The 20,492-nt window shown below is 31.5% G+C and overlaps 1 long non-coding RNA gene across 3 annotated transcripts in view; it reads left to right on the forward strand.

Annotated features, from left to right (window-relative positions):
• Nucleotides 1–18,450, forward strand: part of LOC127723666 (uncharacterized) — a 108,848-nt gene extending 90,398 nt beyond the window's left edge. Inside the window, exon 3 of one of the 3 annotated variants that reach the window (XR_007992192.1) lies at nt 18,432–18,450. This is a non-coding gene — a long non-coding RNA (uncharacterized LOC127723666). Of the gene's footprint in view, nt 1–341; nt 377–12,615; nt 12,724–18,431 lie in introns of those variants that run through there. The other 2 variants (XR_007992190.1, XR_007992191.1) reach the window with 2 other exon arrangements.
• The last annotated feature ends 2,042 nt before the right edge of the window (nt 18,451–20,492 follow it).

The following is a 20,492-nucleotide window of genomic DNA, read 5'->3' on the forward strand; positions in this document are numbered from 1 at the left end:
CTCCACCAATAAAAACTGGCCGCCACGAAATAGCTCAAAAGCGGTGCTTTAAAGTGGCGTTAAAACACCAAAATTCAAAAAATAAAATCTTCCTACAATAGTTTATTTTAACACAATTTCCTAAAAATGCATTGAATTTTCCAGAGCTATCACTCCACCAAGCAATCAACTAGTGTTTTATCGGTTTAATTTACTGTCAAATTAAATTATTATTCTACAAGATTGTCTTTAATCTGTCTGAGTTATAGTTAACATGATCCTCATGTTTTAAAACGTTGAAAGTACTTGACATAATATAGGTAGAAAATATCTTACCACATGTATTATTCATTTATTTATAGTTCAGGAATCATGCATCCAGCAAATCTTATACGTGATGGTCATGGTGCCATTTGGATAAATGATGTAAACTACTGCATTGTCCATACAATGCCGATTCAACGCAATGTCGTCACTTTGAAGATGTAGATATCCACTGTTTTCTCAGCTGTTCAACAGAGGATGATGATATGTTTTTGATCAAATTAACGTTCATAACTTTCGTGAAAGGTATAAAACCAATAATTCATAGCCCCATTACTTTCTATTTTAAATTCTAAAATTTCAAACAATAATGGCTTCTTTGTCTTATGTTCAAATAAAGTGGCAGTTATTCCATATCAAAACTCGACCTTATCCTGATCTGTGCTGAAAAAAATCAACATACCTTTAATTGCATATATGAGCGTACTGGCTCCCGGAAATTTCATAGTACAGAAACAGATACTTATGATCTGAACTACAGGGCAAATGTGCTATCCTTTTTCAAAATTATAAACTTTTTTTATAATTTAAAAGAAAATTCAACAAGGGTTTTACAGTGATCCCAAGTTTTCATTTGATACAAAAACTACCACTAATATTTCACTCATTGACAAATGTAAAGATATGCGTAGGAACCATTTTGTTTAAAGTATGTACTACTTTCTTGTTACTATGTTTTTTCTGACCGGGCCTGAATTTGTGGTTCTAAACCAATAAGAATGTATAAGGCTAGTGTACTGGAAATTGTCCCAAATATGCATTTGATTTATCGCTTTTCGTCTTATAACAGTCCATCCAATGACAAATCTAGAAAAGACATAATGGCATCTTCAAAACGTCAGTCTTGTTAGCATGACAATAATACTATCTAATAGATAATGTATATTAGGGTGCTAGCTAATTACATATACTAAACGAGCGCTAATGCCGTGTCTGCATATTTGAAATGTCTTCTTCAAGTTTTCTTATTTTCGTATCATAATGAAAATAATTAATTTCTACTAAAAAAAACACATGTTTACTATGTGTCTGTTACGTAAACTAAAACACGTTTACGCTATAGACGTCATATGTCTATTGTTTACGTGGATGTGAGAGTAAACGCGTTTTAACTGTAATTACGTACATTTGTTTTGTAAAAGTGACTCTCAATTTTATATTTTACAAGTACAACGGTTTCCGTAATAATGTTTTTAAAAGTTATGTTATCAAGTTTTGGGGAATTTACATTGAATAACAAAAATGTAACACTCTGCAGATTCTCCTTTATTTTATATGGCGTATTTTTTCATGTTGCAAATACAGTATATGAGTTTATAGTGAGATTCATTGGGCTACCAAACACATTTTTGTTTAAAAGGTTGTTGATAAATAAAGGCAATAATAGTATACCGCTGTTCAATAATAATATATCGATTTAACTGAAACAATCAAGGTCACAGACCAAAACTGAGGGAAACACATCAACTATAAGAGGAAAACAACGGAATAACAGAAACACTGAACTGCTTCAAAAACACATACCAAGATACATATAAACAGGCTATGTGATAACAACTGCCATATTCCTGACTTGGTACAGGATATTTTAAGAAAACATGGCGGGTAGAACCTGATTTTATGGCTAGCGAAACCTTCGACTTATATGGCAATGTTAACAATGCAGCTAGAATGACAACATAACATCTGAGGATACATATTACGTCACAGGAATACAGCACAGTTGACTTACAATATTGAACAAGGATTCCCTACCTTCAGTAGATCAGTTTGTTTACCTCCCATCTATTTTTTTAATTATACCATGTTCAGATACTCTATAATCTAAAACGAGACATTAAACATCATTCAAATATAAGCTGTAATAATAAACTAATAATGCAAATAATCATACTTATAGATGGACTGATATGTCATATAGTAAGATGAATGTATCAGTAATTTCTAAAGAAGTGAAAAATGAGATATCAAAATTAAAAATCACTTACTTAAAAAAAAATGAAAAAGGCAAAAAGAAGCTTTAAATTCATTAAAATAAATGTGAGATAATGTACCTTCAAAAATGTGTATACAAACAGTTCAATAAAGCATAGGTTACTCAACAAAAAAGGAACACATGGACACTGACATAAGATATTCCAAAAGAAAATAACTAATTTAGGAAAAACCTAAAACATAACCCATTTGATAGAAATTTGAAACATCAAATTTTAAAAACGTCTAAATTGTCCAAAAAAGCAAGTAACAAGAAAAGAAAAAGCTAATATAAACAACAACTTCTTGAATCTATAAAACAATGTATATATAAAAAAACCTCAACAATTGATATGAAGTCGGATTCGCTCACAAATCATTTTCATTGTAACTGTGTCAGAAGTAAATAACATTATTAAATCCCTTAAAATGGAAAAAAAAACCAAAAAACGTCAGACCGAGAACGAGGTGATCAAATATTGTAAATCAATAATAATTAAATGTCACACACAGTTAAAGATCGTTGTTCTTTATGTTCCCCTGAAGCACGCCAACATTTACGTCAAGAGAAATCAAAGATCTAATCAATTACAGTGGAACATTTCTTAGAAATGGAAGGCCAAAATATTTTAGTTTTGAATAATAGAATAATTTCAGATATTGACAAACCATTTTATTGAGGAACAATAGCGCATTTCTTCCCAACTGAAGAACAGCAGATAGTCTATTTTTAGTCATATTGTAATTGATAAATATCTAAATGAAAAAAAAGCAACATTATAGATATGCTTTGTTGCCTTACGTAAATCGGTTGACTCTATTTTGAGAACTGTGCTTTTTTATAAACTATTATATCAAGGTAATGGCAGTAAAATGTATCAACATTGTTAAAAATATGTATCTTACTTACGAAATCTTAAACTTATATCAAATATGAACTTACTAACTGTGATCGCTTGAAAAAAAAGCAAAAAAATATTGAAAGCATCTCGTTTGCAGATTGTATTTTTACAATTATTGAATTTTATAACAAAGGCCTTCAGTCCAATTTAAACCATGCTAACCAAAATACTGTGATAAATGGCAGTTAACAGTAAATTGTAAAAAAAAACCTAAGATGATGATTTAAAGCACAAGTTATAATAAGAAACATATTAACCATTGTTTTGGTTCTAAAGGTGAAAAACTACAACAAATGCACAAGTTTAAATTTAAACATTTTATTTATTGACATACTTATAGCTATACGTAGGCGCTCTTTTGTTTAAAATATGCACTACTACCTTGTATATAGTATAAGAAGATGTTGTATGAGTGCCAATGTGACAACTACTACCTTGTATGTTCTTTATGAAATGGCCCGAATGTAATAGGGTAGACAACTGCTTTAAAGTAAATGATTTTTGCATGTATTACTATCCCTTATTTTTGGAGACATATTGGCAACTCGTTATTCAACAAGAAAGATCATAACATAATAGATATTAAAACTTCTTATCAAGATTGAAGGACCTTGCAAAACAGAAATTATTACGAAGTACTATAGAAAAACAAATTAACTCATAGCAATCTAACAGACATAGTTCTAAAAAGAAGATTTGCGTCATCTTAACACGTCTCTCACAGAGAAAAATCTAAAATTTATCAATTATTTTCTTTTCTGCAGGTGGTTTGCGTATAACTGCGGGTTACGCTAAGCATCAAGGACGACTTGGGAATGTTGATGCAGAAGTAGCATGTGGACAGCTCGGATATTGGTTTGTATTACGTTTAAACAGAATATCAACAGCGCCATGTAATTAAAATCATTTATTTCGTTTTAAGTTGGTCCGAATGCACACATACGCCTACAGGGTTTTAAATTCGAAATGTTATATCTAACGATTTGATGATCTTATCCGACAGCTAAAATTGAAAAAAAAAAGGATTTCATCTCCGACAATAATTGATAAATAACGAAATTACACATTTAAAGCATTAAGTCAGCAGTGGAAATATGAAAACCGTTGATATTATCCAACCCTGTATGTCTTTTATTTATTTATAGTTCTGGAATCATGCAGGCTGCAAATCGCATACGGAGTGGTCATGGTGCCGTTTGGTTAAATGACGTACATTGCGCTGGTTCAGAAAGTAAATTACTGGATTGTAAATTCAATAACGTAACATGACAAAGTGAGCATTATGGAGATGTTGGCATCCATTGTTTTCTCAACTGTTCAACAGAAGATGACGGTATGAAGGTCAAAACAAACGTTTGAAGCATTGTTAACATTAACGGAATACTATCTAGTAAAGATATACATTAGGGTACAAACAAATTACCTTAACAAAACGTGCGTTAATGTCATGTATACATATTGCATTTGTTTTTGCAACATCTTCACGTTTTTGGAACGCAATGGTCAAATGTTTACCCAAGAAAACAATTGTTTACTATGTGTTTGTTCAATGAACTTATGTATGTTTTCGCTATGGACGTTAAATGTTCGTTTTTTTCGTGTACCTAAAGATAAATATAGTTGTTAATTGTTCGCGTTTACGTCGTGCTTAAATCATCAATAAAATAAAATTGTTTTGTAAAAGTGACTTTCAATTTAATATCTAAAAAATAAAAGCATAATATTTTTAAAAAAATTCTTTTATCAAATTCGCGGGAACCTCGATGAGCTCTAGAAAATACAGTTTTCATAAAACTTTCCTGATGATTCTTTATTTGAAATGACCTATTGTATTGTTGTAAATAAATAATAGATACAGTATATGGCCAAATATGCATAATTCATGTCAGGTAGGCGACAATGGCAGCCTTTTTCTTCTGTTTCTCTGTCCGTATCATACTCTTAGATACGTATAATATATAAAAAAGAAGATGTAGTATGATTGAAAATGAGACAACTCTTCACAAGAGACGAAATGACACAGAAATTAACAACTATAGATCACCGTACGGCTTTCAACAATTAGCAAATCCCATAGCGCATAGTCACCTATAAAAGGTATCGAAATGACAAATGTAAAACAATTCAAACGAGAAAACTAACGGCCTAATTTGTGTACAAAAAAATGAACGAATAACAAATATGTAACACAGCAACAAACGACAACCACTGAATTACAGACTCCTGACTTTGGAGAGGCACATACATACAGAATATGTATGTGCTTTTCCCGTTGGTGGCCTTCGGCTGTTTTCTGCTCCTTAATCGGATTGTTGTCTCTTTGACACATTCCCAATTTTCATTCTCAATTTTAGAATGTGGCGGGGTTCAACATGTTAGCGGGTCCAACCCTCCCCATAACCCGGGACAGTTGTGTTACAGTACAATATAAGAACGAACTATAAAAATCAGTTAAAAAAGGCGTAACTCATCAGATGGATACAAATAGAAATACATCTAACAAAAACACAGAGTGGACGAGGCCGGGTACGTGTACATTCCAACAACGATACGACACCAAGTATAGATCTGAGAGTACTTGCAGTTACTGACAGCTAGTTCAAATCCAATACCAACTAATACAATAAATCATGCATCTAAGACTAAATTATCAATCATTACACATCAAACATCCAATGGATCTAGTGTAAATACTCATGAACAGTCAGAGAAAAGCATAACCTTGTGCAATGCCAAGATATAGGTACAAACAGATTGTAGATCCATGAATGTGTATATGTATATAACAATAATTTTTAGTTTGCTTTTAATTTACTGATAACAAAACCAATATCAATACCAATAAAACAATATTCAAAGATCTAATTACATTGTTGAATTTGTAACCTTTTAGAATAAGTTTATTTAGTTCGTTTCAAAGCTGACACATTTTGATATGGTAAATATTTCGGGATATTAGGTTTTGTACAAATTGTGCAGCTCCGAAAGGCCCCACGTGATGCCGTTTCAGCATAGAAAAAGTCCTTATTTCCAAAAACTAGTTAAATTCTGTGTAAATTCACTCCAAATTTGTGACATATGTATTGTACAGTTTTCTGCTCACAAATTATTAAGCTCAGTCAATTACTAAAAAAAGTATCATGTCAAATACTATTGCAAACAGGTTTTTTTTTAAATTTCTATTTATAATTGACTACCCTACTTATTGGCCTATGTTGAAAACATTGGTTCTGTTCTTTTACAAATATTCCGTTTTAGTATGAATTTTTGAACAAATCTGTGTATTTTCGTTATTTTATGAATAAAAAAGGTCTCTCAATAACAAAAATCAGAATTTTATAATTTATTTTTTCTGCAGGTGGTGTGCCTTTAACTGCGGGTTACGCTAAGCACCAAAGACGACTGGAAATTTACTATAGAGGTGAATGGGGAACAGTTTGTGATAATCACTTTGGGAATGTTAATGCAGAAGTAGCATGTAGACAGCTCGGATATTGGTGTGTATAAGGTTCAAACAGATATGTAATATCTAACGATTGGATGGTCTTATTAGACAGCTGAAATTGAAAAAAAAATTCACGTTCGACAATAATTGCTAAATTTCGAAATAACACATTTAAAGCATCTAGTCAGCAATAAGCTAAAAGAAATATGGAATCCTTTGAAATAGAAATTAAACAAAACAGAAAGATTGTCAAAGTTGGTTTCTATATTATTTACGATCAACCAGAATATCAAATACGCAATGTAATTTAATCATTTCCTTCATTTCAATTTGGATCAAATGCACACCCAAACATACAGGGTTCTAAATTCGAAATGGTATATCCAACTATTGGATGGTCTTTTTCGACAGCTAAAATTGAAAAAAAAAAGGATTTCACATTCGACAATAATTGATTAATTTCAAAATTACACATTTAAAGCATTTACTCAGCAGCGAGCTAGTGGGGATATAAAAGCCTTCGAAATCTAAATTGAAACGAAACATAAACATTGGTTTCTATAAACTCTTTCTAAAGATGAGTAAGAATAGTATACGTTCATGATAAAACCGTCAGACATCTTTATGACAAGTGAAATTATTCAGTAAACATTTATATTCCATCACACACACTCACTAAAGGGAGAGTTTGCAAGTCCATTTAAACACAATAAGAATATATGTATAATACAGAATTAATGTGGTTATTGTGTGAATATTTTGATCTATATGCAACAGTTTCTTTATACGAACAGATGTTAGAACAGGTGTTAGAATGTTATTCGTTGTTCAACTGAAAATTGAAAGTACTTTACAGAATATAAATCCTTGAATGGAACATAACGAATAATATCCAACCCTGTATGTCTTTCATTTATTTATAGCTCTGGAATCATGCAGCCTGCAAATCGTATACGTAGTAATTATGGTGCCGTTTGGTTAAATGACGTAAATTGCTCTGGTTCAGAGAGCAAATTACTGGATTGTAAATTCAATAACGTTACATCACAATGTGAGCATTATGAAGATGTTGGCATCCATTGTTTTCTAAACTGTACAACAGAAAATGAAGGTATGTAGGTCAAAACAAACGTTTGAAGCATTGTGAAAATTTGCAGAATATAATATATTGCAACTTGTATACCTTAATAGGTAACAGTATGGGTGCCATATCGGATTAGAACTTTTCATCATTAAAACAGACCTTATTAAACATTAAGAAGAAAATTGTGTGGTCAAAATTAATGCAACATAAATGATTTTGTTTAAACTTAAAAGAATATTCAGTAACTGTTACAGCTGAAAATCTGGTATTTTCAACCTTAAAATCCACTTTAAGATGTTGAGAACATCATTTTTCTTATTTTTACTTATTTCATAGTACCAAGCGGTAACCGATTACCAGTTTGAAAATCGTGTGTTTCAACATAGTTCCTAATGCAGTTTAGTGATAACACTTTCAGAATGCGAAATGCATAATGGTTTGCAAATAAACATAACGACAAAATTGATCCAATGATGTCATGCAATAACTCTGCTTCGAATACTGTTGTGCCGTTTGGTTAAATGACGTAAATTGCTCTGGTTCAGAGAGCAAATTACTGGATTGTAAATTCAATAACGTTACATCGCAATTTGAGCATTAGGAAGATGTTGGAATCCATTGTTTTCTCAACTGTTCAACAGTAGATGAAGCATGAAGATCAAAACAAGCGTTTGAAGCATTGTTACATTTACAGAATACTATCTAGTAAAGATATACATTGAGGTGCAGACAAATTACCTTAACAAAAACTTGCGTTAATGTCATGTATAGATATTACATTTGTCTTCGCAACATTTTTTTTATTTTTGGGTAAACGCAATGGTCAAAATAGAAATAATAAATGTTTACTAAAAAAACAAGTGTTTATTATGTGTTTCTTCAGTGAACTTTATCCGGATACATAGTACGGTGTGGTAAAACTATCAATAATCTCGTCAAATTCGTCAGATTTGTCGAGAGATTCAAAATGTCTTTGCCGATTAATTGATATATGGGACGTCCCAAAATTATACTCAATGTGCACTTGAATGAAATAGTTGCCATTTGACGTTTAACTACAAACAAAATCAATCAACCGACACAATAGATTAACAGTATACTATTCCCAGAAGAGAACCTCATACTTTTTTATTAAAAAGTACAAATGAATTCAGACATGTCAGTGTTGGTACTTGGATGATGCGGCCTAATAGTTTTGATTTACACACCATCCTGAACTTTTATCTCTAGTGACTTCAATACTATGAATACAGAGATGAAATGCTGACACTCTCAATTTATGCGGAAAATATTTTGCATTAATTGTTTTCCAATATTATTCCTTACATTTGCGGTCCTACTAAAATGTGCACAGGAGCGCCAGGAGAAGACATACAGGCACTAGGTACAATACTATGAGGGTACATAGATTTACAAATTAAAGTGCACATATGGTTAGTGTTGGTTGAAACGGTCAAATAATTTTGTTGTACAAGTGAGCATGAGGTATCAAAACTACTGAAATTTTGTAAAGTATCAATATTTTGAATAAAAGGAGGACATGCTGGCACCCTAAGTTTATGCGATTAAAAATTTGTTGTTATTGTATTGCAATATTGCTGTCCATTGTACATGTTGTATTATACATTGAATCCTGACATAAAAAAATATTGCTGATTTACTATGCGGGTATATAGATTTACAAATTAAAGTGCACATATGGTCAGTTTTGGTTGATGCGGTCAAATAATTTTGTTGTACAAGTCAGCATGAGGTATCAAAACTACTGAAATTTTGTTACGTATCAATATTTTGAATACAAGGAGGATATGCTGTCACCCTGAATTTATGCGAACAAAATTTTGTTGTTATTGTATTGCAATATTGCTGTCCATTGCATTATACATTGAATCCTGACATAAAAAACATGGCTGATTTACTATGCGGGTATATAGATTTACAAATTAAAGTGCACATATGGTCAGTTTTGGTCGATGCGGTCAAATAATTTTGTTGTACAAGTCAGCATGAGGTATCAAAACTACTGAAATTTTGTTACGTATCAAAATTTTGAATAGAAGGAGGACATGCTGGCACCCTAAATTTATGCGAACAAAAATTTGTTGTAATTGTATTGCAATATTGCTGTCCATTGTATTACACATTGAATCCTGACATAAAAAATGTGGCTGATGTATTATGTGGGTATATAGATTTACAAATTAAAGTGCACATATGGTCTGTTTTGGTCGATGCAGTCAAATAATTTTGTTGTACAAGTCAGCATGAGGTATCAAAACTACTGAAATTTTGTTACGTATCAATATTTTGAATAAAAGGAGGACATGATGGCACCCTAAATTTATGCGAACAAAAATTTGTAGTCATGTGTGTAAATGATGCTTTCATTTTGTATAATAAATTCTATCCTGAAATCAAAATATTGCTGATTGTGGCTACATAGATCAAGGACGTTTAACTAACAAGGACGTATAACTAACACGGACGTATAACTCACAAGGACGTATAACTAACATCTAATATACGTCTTTCCATAGATATACATAATAAAGTGCAAATATGGTTGAATTTGATAGGTATTGGAATATATATATTCAGTGCCCGTTATCATTGTAACCAAGATCGTTTTTTAATTTATAGATGAAAGATCACAGATAAATTTGTGTTACAAGCAACGTTTTATGTGTACTTTATTTTCAAATATTTATATTTAATCCTGTTTATAAAATAAACATAAGTACTAATTTTACTTTATTTTTTGGATGTTTATACTACGAAACAAAGATATTAAAAAATATTTTTTAAAAAATCGATGATTAGCGGTCCTGGTTACAAGTTAACTTAGTGTTGAGCAGAACAGTCAAAAGTAAACTTGGGAACAGGTCTGGCTTCGATCGGATTCGTCAAAGCAAAAGTTAACTTATGTTAACCTTGTGGCAGGACTTGTTTCGAAGTTAACTTATGTTAACTTTAGGGCCGGACTAGTTTCGAAGTTAACTTATGTTAACTTATGACAGGACTGGTTCGAAGTTAACTTATATCAATAGCGGACCTGTTTCCAAGTTAACTTTTTGGCAGACATAAAAACAGTCCTAGGACCAAGTCCGCTTTTCAAGTTAACTAGATTATGGTCCTAGGACTGGTCAGAGCAGTCCTAAAACCGGTCACAGGTTAACTTTGACCAGTCCAAATGACTGGTTATCAAGTTAACTTGCTGTACAGGTTAGGACTGCACCCACCTGTATGTTTCGTGTACCTTAAAATAAAAAAAGAGTTGTTTATTGTTCACGTTTACTTCATGTTTATATCATCAATAAAGAACATTTGTCTTTTTAAAGTGACTTTAAATTTTATATTTTACAAATAAAAGCATAATATATATTTTTTTAAATCTTTTAACAAATTCTCCGAAAGTCCGATGATCACTAGAAATACAGTTTTCATGAAACATCCCTGATGATTCTTTATTTAAAATAGCCTAGTTTTTTGTTGCAAATAATTAATAGATACAGTATATGGCTCAATATACACAATTCATTTCAAGTATTCGACAATGGTAACCTGTTCTTCCGTTCTTCTGGCCAAATCATACACTTCAATTCGTATGATAGCTCGTTTCGAAGCTGAAAGATTTTGATATGTTTGTTTTCTCGGGATATTAAGTTTTTCACAATTTGGGCAACCTGGCCCCACGTGATGCCGCTTCAGCAAACAAAAAGTCCTCATTTTAAAAAAAAACAGTTAAATTCTTTGGAAAGTCAGTATTTTACAAACTTTTAACATCAGTCTCCAAATTCATGAAAGTTGTGATACATTTAGTGTAGTTTTCGGCTCAAGCTTGATTTAGCTCAGCCAATGACTAAAAACAATATCATGTCAAATACTATTGCATACAGGATTTTTAATTTCTATTTATAATTGACTACCCTACTTTGAGGCCCATACTAAAAACATTGGTTCTGTTTTTTAACAAAAGTCTTGAGTGTTCCATCTTAGTATGACTTTCTGAAAAAAATCTGTGTATTTTCAATAATTTATGAATATAAACAGGTCTCTCAAAGACAAAAATCTGAAATGTATAAATAATTTTTTTCTGTAGGTGCTTTGCGTATATGTGCAGGTTACGCTAAGCATCAAGGACGACTGGAAATTTACCATAGAGGTGAATGGGGAACAGTTTGTGATAACCACTTTGGGAATATTGATGCAGAAGTAGCATGTAGACAGCTCGGATATTGGTGTGTATTTCGTTCAAACATAACATCAAGTGCGCAATGCAATTTAAATCATTTCTTTCATTTCAATTTGATCCATATGCACACACAAACGTACAGGGGTTAACATTCAAAATGTAATATCCAAGGATTGGATAGTCTTATTCGAAAGCTAAATTTGAAAAAAAAAGGATTTCACATTCGACAATAATTGATAAATAACAAAATTACACATTTCAAGAATTTAGTCAGCAGTGGAAATATGAAAACCGTTGATTTAAAAATCAAAACGAAACATAAAAATTGTCAAAGTTGGTTTCTATTAACTCTTTCTAAAGATGATTAAGAATAACAATCTTCAATGATGCATATTTTGTGTATGCATCATCTATGCATATTCAGTCAACATTTATATTTCATCACACACACACACACTAAAGATAGTGTCTACAAGTCGTTTAAAAACATATGATATATATATACATATATACATATATATATATATATATAATACAGAATGAATTTAATTATTGCGTTAATATTTTGATATATAGGCAACATATTTTTTATACGAACATGTGTCCTACGTTTCCTCTGCATTCAACTGAAAATTTAAAGTTCTTTACAGACTATAGTTCATAAATGGAACATAACGAATAATATCTAACCCTGTATGTCTTTCATTATGTATAGTTCTGGAATCATGCAGCCTGCAAATCGTATACGTAGTGGTTATGGTGCCGTTTGGTTAAATGACGTAAATTGCTCTGGTTCAGAAAGTAAATTACTGGATTGTAAATTCAATAACGTTACATCACAATGTGAGCATTATGAAAATGTTGGCATCCATTGTTTTCTAAACTGTTCAACAGAAGATGAAGGTATGAAGGTCAAAACAAACGTCTGAAGCATTTACAGAATACTATCTGATAGTATATATATTAGGGTGCAAACAAATAACCTTAACAAAACGTGCGTTAATGTCATGTATACATAATGCATTTGTCTTTACAACATTTTTTCGTTTTTGGTTGAACGCAATTATTTTCGTTAATTGATGAATAATAAATGGTCTCTCAAAAACAACCATCTGATTTTTATAAATTATTTTTTTCTGCAGGAGGTTTGTGTATATCTGCAGGTTACGCTAAGCATCAAGGACGACTGAAAATTTACTATAGAGGTGAATGGGGAACAGTTTGTGATAATCACTTTGGGAATATTGATGCAGAAGTAGCATGTAGACAGCTCGGATATTGGTGTGTATTAGGTTCAAACAGATATTTAATATCTAACGATTGGATGGTCTTATTAGACATCTGAAATTGAAAAAAAAAAAAATTCACGTTCGACAATAATTGATAAATTTCGAAATAAAACATTTAAAGCATCTAGTCAGCAATAAGCTAGTAGAAATATGAAATCCTTTGAAATAGAAATTAAACGAAACATAAATATTGTCAAAGTTGGTTTCTATAATTTTTACAATCAACCAGAATATCAAATACGCAATGTAATGTTCTCATTTCTTTCATTTCAATTTGGTTCAAATGCACACACAAACGTACAGGGATCTAAATTCAAAATGGTATATCCAACTCTTGGATGGTCTTTTTCGACAGCTTAAATTGAAAAAAAAAGGATTTCACATTCGACAATAATTGATTAATTTCGAAATTACACATTTAAAGCATTTACTCAGCAGCGAGCTAGTGGGAAGATGAAAGCCTTCGAAATCTAAATTGAAACGAAACATAAACATTGATTTCTATAAACTCTTTCTAAAGATGAGTAAGAATAGTATACGTTCATGATAAAACCGTATATTATATACAATGAAATGATATAAAATTTCATGTTGCATTACTTGTGGATGAATATTATACGCAATTCGAAAATGTATTTCGAGTCAGGGTTTCACATCAGACATATTTATGACAAGTAAAATTATTCAGTAAACATTTATATTCCATCACACACACTCACTAAAGGGAGAGTTTGCAATTCCATTTAAACACAATTAGAATATATGTATAATACAGAATTAATGTGGTTATTGTGGGAATATTTTGATCTATAGGCAACAGTTTTTTTTATACGAACAGGTGTTAGAACAGGTGTTAGCATGTTATTCGTCATTCAACTGAAAATTAAAAGTTCTTTACAGATTATAAATCATTGAATAGAACATAGCGAATAATATCTAACCCTGTATGTCTTTCATTTATTTATAAAAATTTGCAGAATATAATATATTGCACTTGTATACCTTCATAAGTAACAGTATGGATGACAAATCGGATTAGAACTTTTCATCATTAAAACAGACCTTATTAAAACATTTAGAAGAACATTGTGTGGTCAAAATTAATGCAACATAAATGATTTTTGTTTAAACTTAAAAGAATATTCAGTAACTGTTACAGCTGAAAATCTGGTATTTTCAACCTTAAATCCACTTTAAGATGTTTCATAGTACCAAGGGGTAACCGATTACCGGTTTTAAAATCGTGTGTTTCAGCACTGTTAATGCGGTTTAGTGATAACACTTTCGGAGTGCGAAATGCATAATGGTTTGCAAATAAACATAAAGACATCATTGGTCTAATGATGTCATGCAATAACTCTGCTTCGATTACTGATGTGCACAGTTTTAGTAAATAATTTGAGAATTGAAACGGGGAATGTGTCAAAGATTCAACAACCCTACAAAAGAGCAAAAACAGCTAATGGTAATCAATTGGTTTTTTATAAAGCGAGAAAATCCTACATCCAGAGGCGGGCTTCGGCTTGCCTTAAACAAAAGTGTGTACTAGTTCAGCAAAAATGGACGTCACACTAAACTTCGAAACACAAATGAAGCAATGTTAAAATAATATAGAAAACTAACAAAGGCCAGTAAATAACATAGAGTAAATTGAACCTTTAAACACGTACATCGGACCGGATCTATGTATTAGGTCCTCACTCAAATATTGTCTACAAAGATTTTCGACCTTTTTTTTCTATTGTACTATACCAAACTGAGCTTCAACACGATAATCACTAAGAGTCATCGGTCTTATGAATTTAACAAGATTTAAAAATTGATAGTTTACGTTAATACATAAGTAAACAGGGGGAAAACATGCATTGAATGTTTAAAGAATCGTTTACAAATAGTGAACATGCAGTTAACGCCGCGTTATGATTTCCGCATGCTTTTATTTCATTGTAATCACCAAAAATATGTCTATAATGAAAGCTTTTTTGTGGCCCTTAAATGATTAGGGATGACAATTTAGATACACCTTCCATGTCAAGTTATCAAGCACTTGCGTGAAATAAGTTCTACGTTTTCACTTTATAATTCAATTATTCTATAAAACATTTGTTTATTATACAATTCGTCATTTCTGTTAAAGATATGGACATACATCAACTACACAGTATCCGAACGAACAGAGGTGTAATATCATGATAAGATTGTAAGTGAGACAACTTTATATCCAAGACCAACTTTCATTAATGTAGCCAACTATAGATTACTGCATGGCCTTCAACGTACAAGTATTCTATAAATATAAAAGGGCCTTAACACAAGCAGTGTAAACCAATTCAATTAAGAAAATTATCGGACTGATTTATGTACAAAAAAATAAACGAAAACATATGAAATATAGTAACACTCGACTACCACTGAATTACAGGTTCCTAGTTTGCGACAGGTTCATAAAGTATAATACTAGCTACTGCAAAGTAACTAAAATACTTTCTTGACAATTATCGTACTTTAGATAATAAAAAGAAGATGTGGTATGATTGTCAATGAAACATCTAACCACCCAAGACCAAACATCGAGAATGTATGCAACTATTAACCGTACGGCCTTCAACGTAGAGCATTGGACCACGAAGCATAGCAAACTATATAGAGTCAAACAATGCCCAATATAAAACAAGAAAAAAAAAAGAAAAAAAAAGAAAAAAAAAGAATAAGGCTTAATTGATAAACAAAACAATAAACGAAAAACTAAAAGAAGATACACTGTAACAGACGAAAATGATTATCTAAACCCCATTTTCGGTGCACCGTCGCACTTTAGCGTGTTATACCCACGCACTTTAGAGCGTGTTATACTACGCACTTAAGCGTACCGTATAATCGCACTTAAAAAAAACAGACAATCCTTGCTCTTTAGAGTTTGACAATTCAGCGCAGACCATTGCTTTTTAACGTCCTGCATATATATCGACGCTTAAACACAGGATCGTCAGTTGTTGTGTCAATATCAAACCATGAACATGTTGATTTGACATTTTTGACATTACCTGATATATTTTACCTAGTTTTGAGCAAAATCAGCTATAACTCAATACCTTACTCTGACAAATATACGTTATCAACATTATTATATTAATATAATACATGTTGTCGTCAAAAATCCTTTGGTAATTGCTATGGATAATATTTTAATGTTATTACACATTTTCAAAATAAGGCTTGTTTTGCTTAATGCAAGACTATTGAAGCCTCAAAACAAACAATAATAACGTAAATACAAAACAATCAAACTGATATTTGAAAAACTGATGTCCTGTTTGTTGAAAAAATTGTATCTGATATCTTTAAATTAAGAATCGATGTCCCCATTTACTATACGTATCCTATACGCTCATTTTAGATTTTCAAATTCAAAAATGCAACAGGTTGGCTCTTTCAACATCCGCCATTTCCTACGGAGGTTTGCATTTAAGTTTAACAGGTGTTTGGAGTATCAAACATACATCGTAGCCAGGAAAATTAATGTACCATTCCCATAATGTATCGAAGCAATTGGCCATGTTCCTTGTTTTTAACTTTTTTTTCAAAAAGGGTGGACAACAGCATGAATTTAAATGATAATTGTGTATTTATTTTTATCCCTTATTTGTGGATACATATTTGTAACATTTTATTCAAAAAGCGACGAAAGATTATAATTCAATAACTGTTTCATTGTAAAACAGATTGAAATGTATTAAAAAGAAAAACATTGACTGAAATTGGTTCTCCCGAGCTATTTAAAAAAAAATGTTAAGAAAAACCACCTACACCACTAAAACAACTATCAATCTCAGTAAAAAAAAAAAACACCAAAGAACCAAATATACGTTTTAAACGAAGAAAACAACTAGGCACACACAGTTAAGACAAAAAAAAACCCCCAAAAACATTTGAATAATTAAATTTGGTTATTTTCTGAAAACAATCGTTTTCTGATTGTCAGCTATTATAAAAGCAATTTGCCAAAAATAGGTCGAGTAAGACAATTTGCTTCTTTTAAATACACAAACTTTAAAACACCTCTCACAAAAAGTACATTTATTTTATAAATTATTCTTCTCTGCAGGTGGTTTACTTATTATTGATGGTTACGCTAAGAATCAAGGACGACTGGAAGTTGATCATAATGGTGAATGGGAAACAGTATGTGATAATCACTTTGAAGATATTGTTGCAGAAATAGCATGTAAACAGCTCGGATATTGGTGTGTACTACGTTTAAAGCACAGTGTGCAAGTTAATTCGAATCAGTTATTTCATCTCAGTTTGTACAAAATCAATAAAGAACCGTCCAAGGTTTAAAATTCGAAATGCAATATCCAACGATTGGAAAGTCTTATCTGACAGCTAAATTTGTAAACTAAGGATTTTACATTCGTTATTAGTCGATACATTTCTAGATCATAAATCAAAAACATTCAATCGGCAGTAATACAATAAAACTATGAAAGACGATTAAACGAAAATAAAAATGAAAAATATTGAATTGTAAAAGTTGATTTCCAATAACCTTTTTAGAGATTATAAAACATAACATACTTTCAGTTTAAATCATTTTATAATATAACATCAAATGATACTAGATGACATGATGCATGCATAATTGATTAATCATATGCACTTTTCGAAAACGTATTTCGGGCAGAGGTTCTGCATCATGACATGGCAGGTTAGGGTAAGCATTTTTTCCATCCAACATAATTTACACATCGTGTCAATAAGTGACGTTGTGATTGATTTATTGCCGTCACCTGGTGACCTATTATGGATCTGTAAGCAGTCATCAGATTGCTAATGCGTATCAAGACGTCACGTCCACTATATGTGATGACGCCTCCCATTAATGTGATTTCATTTCATTGTTTATGTTTATACATAAATTGGCAGGAAATGTCCCGTGTGTTATATGTTGGTTATATGGTTCACTACTGATCCCAATGAAAACTATGAACACTTTAGAGTCAATTTGAAAAGAAATATTTGTTTTGATGCATAGATAACAGCACAGCCTTTTTACCAATTGCAAAACATATTGCGCCTTAATGCAGAATCAATTTGATTATATATAGGCCAAATTGTCCTTGTACGAAGAGTTGTTTAAATGATCTTCTTTATTCAACTTAATAATAAAAGTATTTGACAGAATATTACTTCCTGAACGGAAAGTAAATATTCAACCCTTGTATCTTTCATTGATTTATAGTTCAGGAATTATGCAACCCAAATTGCTTATACGGGATGGTCACGGTCCCATTTGGTTAAATGGCGGGAAGTGCTCGGGTTCAGAAAGAAGATTACTGAATTGCATCCACAATGAAGAAACTTTCTTTTTTATATTTTACAAATGAAACAATGCTAATGTTTTTTAAGTTCTTTTATCAAGTTTACGGGAATTGTTTTAACCATGATCACACAAAATGTAATTTGCTTAATATTCCCCTGATTATTCCTTTATGTTCAATAAACTAAATGTATGTTTCAAATAACAAAAAGGTATTTGAGAACTATAATGATACCAAATTATTAAACTGCAAAAACATATGTTAACATATATCGTGAACATTATTTACGAAAGACTGAACTTGGTCATGTTTTTGAACCATATAATCCTTTCGAATTCGTTGACCTAGTACGTGTTGTATCTCTCTCAACAGAATCTTGATCAACGTATCTATACATATATGCACTATATAAATGTTAAAACTTATACATACCTCCATCCTAGCAATATTGTACATAAATCATTCTTCGGGAAATCTACAGACATGTATGATCTGGATATGTAAGGAAACACAGTCGAAATGATGTGATGTCATATGTCAATCTATAAATTATGATAACAATCGGTGCGAATCAGTTCTTGGCGCTCATTCTCACTTTATTATACCCCAATCATGCGGTACGATAAAGTCCAAAAATGATATCATTTAGATGTTATGTCGCAACGCCATTCCTTCAACAAAATAAGGCGATATGAAAAAAGCATAAAATATATATCTATGTTTACACTTTGGCGTTATCAAGGGCTTACACATTTAAATACAGTTATAATGGAGATATGTGTTTTTAAAGTAAATTTTACAGTGTAAAACTGAAATTCCTGATATGGAAAACAGCAATTGGTGGCAGGAATTTAATGAACAATTCAGTTGTAGTAAGTATCTCGAAATTTTATACACAGTTCTTCAACGATGATTCTTTCTCTTTTTTTCTTTTATTTCCTTGATGTCCTATCTCCATAAAAAAATAAATATCCCTTCGACAATATTTCGGACGCCATCAAGAGCTGGTTGACCGTTATGGAATATCTGTTTTAGATATGTTTCAATTGTCTTAACAACACATGAATCCTGTTCCGTTTTCCACGAATATGATCTATTAGACCGGATGTGTACTTTCTTTTTTTTTTGCCATAGGGTTGTCTGTTTATTTTCGACTTATTAGTTCAAATGTCCCTTTGGTATTATTAGCCTCTCTTTTACTGATATATGTGGGTGTGTTTTTTTTTTCAAATGTACTGAATACATTTGAAATTGTTAACAAGTTGGCAGTAAATGACATTGAATAAATTGAACCTTTGAACAGTTGCATTGGAGAGGATATGTGTATAAGGCCGCTACCAAAAATGGTCTGCATTATCATCCCATATTCAGGGGTCGAATGTTTTCAGAGAAAGAAAAATAGATTTATACCTACATGTAGTCTTTTTTTTCAATTTTGCCAAAGGTATTGATATAATATTCTATACACAACTGAGTTTACGTTCGGGTAGTACCAAGAGTCAGCGGACATTTGATTTAAACCAAAGTTGAAAACTTGCATTATTAACGCTGAAACGGAGGTAAACGGGAAAGTAAACAAACTTTTGTTTTTTTAAACGTCTATTGATACTTTGAAGTAAACTAATCGGAAAGGTAGCGTTTACATGAATTGCACATGCATTTTACGACGCGTTATGATTTCCGAATGTGTTCACCTCTTTGTATGTACCCACAAATGTTTATTATAAGAGCTATTTTCTAGTCTTAAGACGATAATCGGTGCCTTGAACTGAAAGGAAACTTGTTACATTGGAATAATCTAGAGGTTCTACAGACTCACATGCATCTTCTACAATGGCCACTTTTTGTTCAATATCAAAATGGAAGGACAATACGTGTATGAACAGTTTACTCTTGTCCTGCATATTATATTTTTTACGTTTCTCTCTACATTTGTATCTAATATACTTTTCAAGATAATAGGCAAAAACTACAAAATGGTA

The sequence above is a fragment of the Mytilus californianus genome, unplaced genomic scaffold, assembly GCF_021869535.1.
Source record: "Mytilus californianus isolate M0D057914Y unplaced genomic scaffold, xbMytCali1.0.p SCAF_13, whole genome shotgun sequence".
Classification (NCBI taxonomy): Eukaryota; Metazoa; Mollusca; class Bivalvia; order Mytilida; family Mytilidae; genus Mytilus; species Mytilus californianus.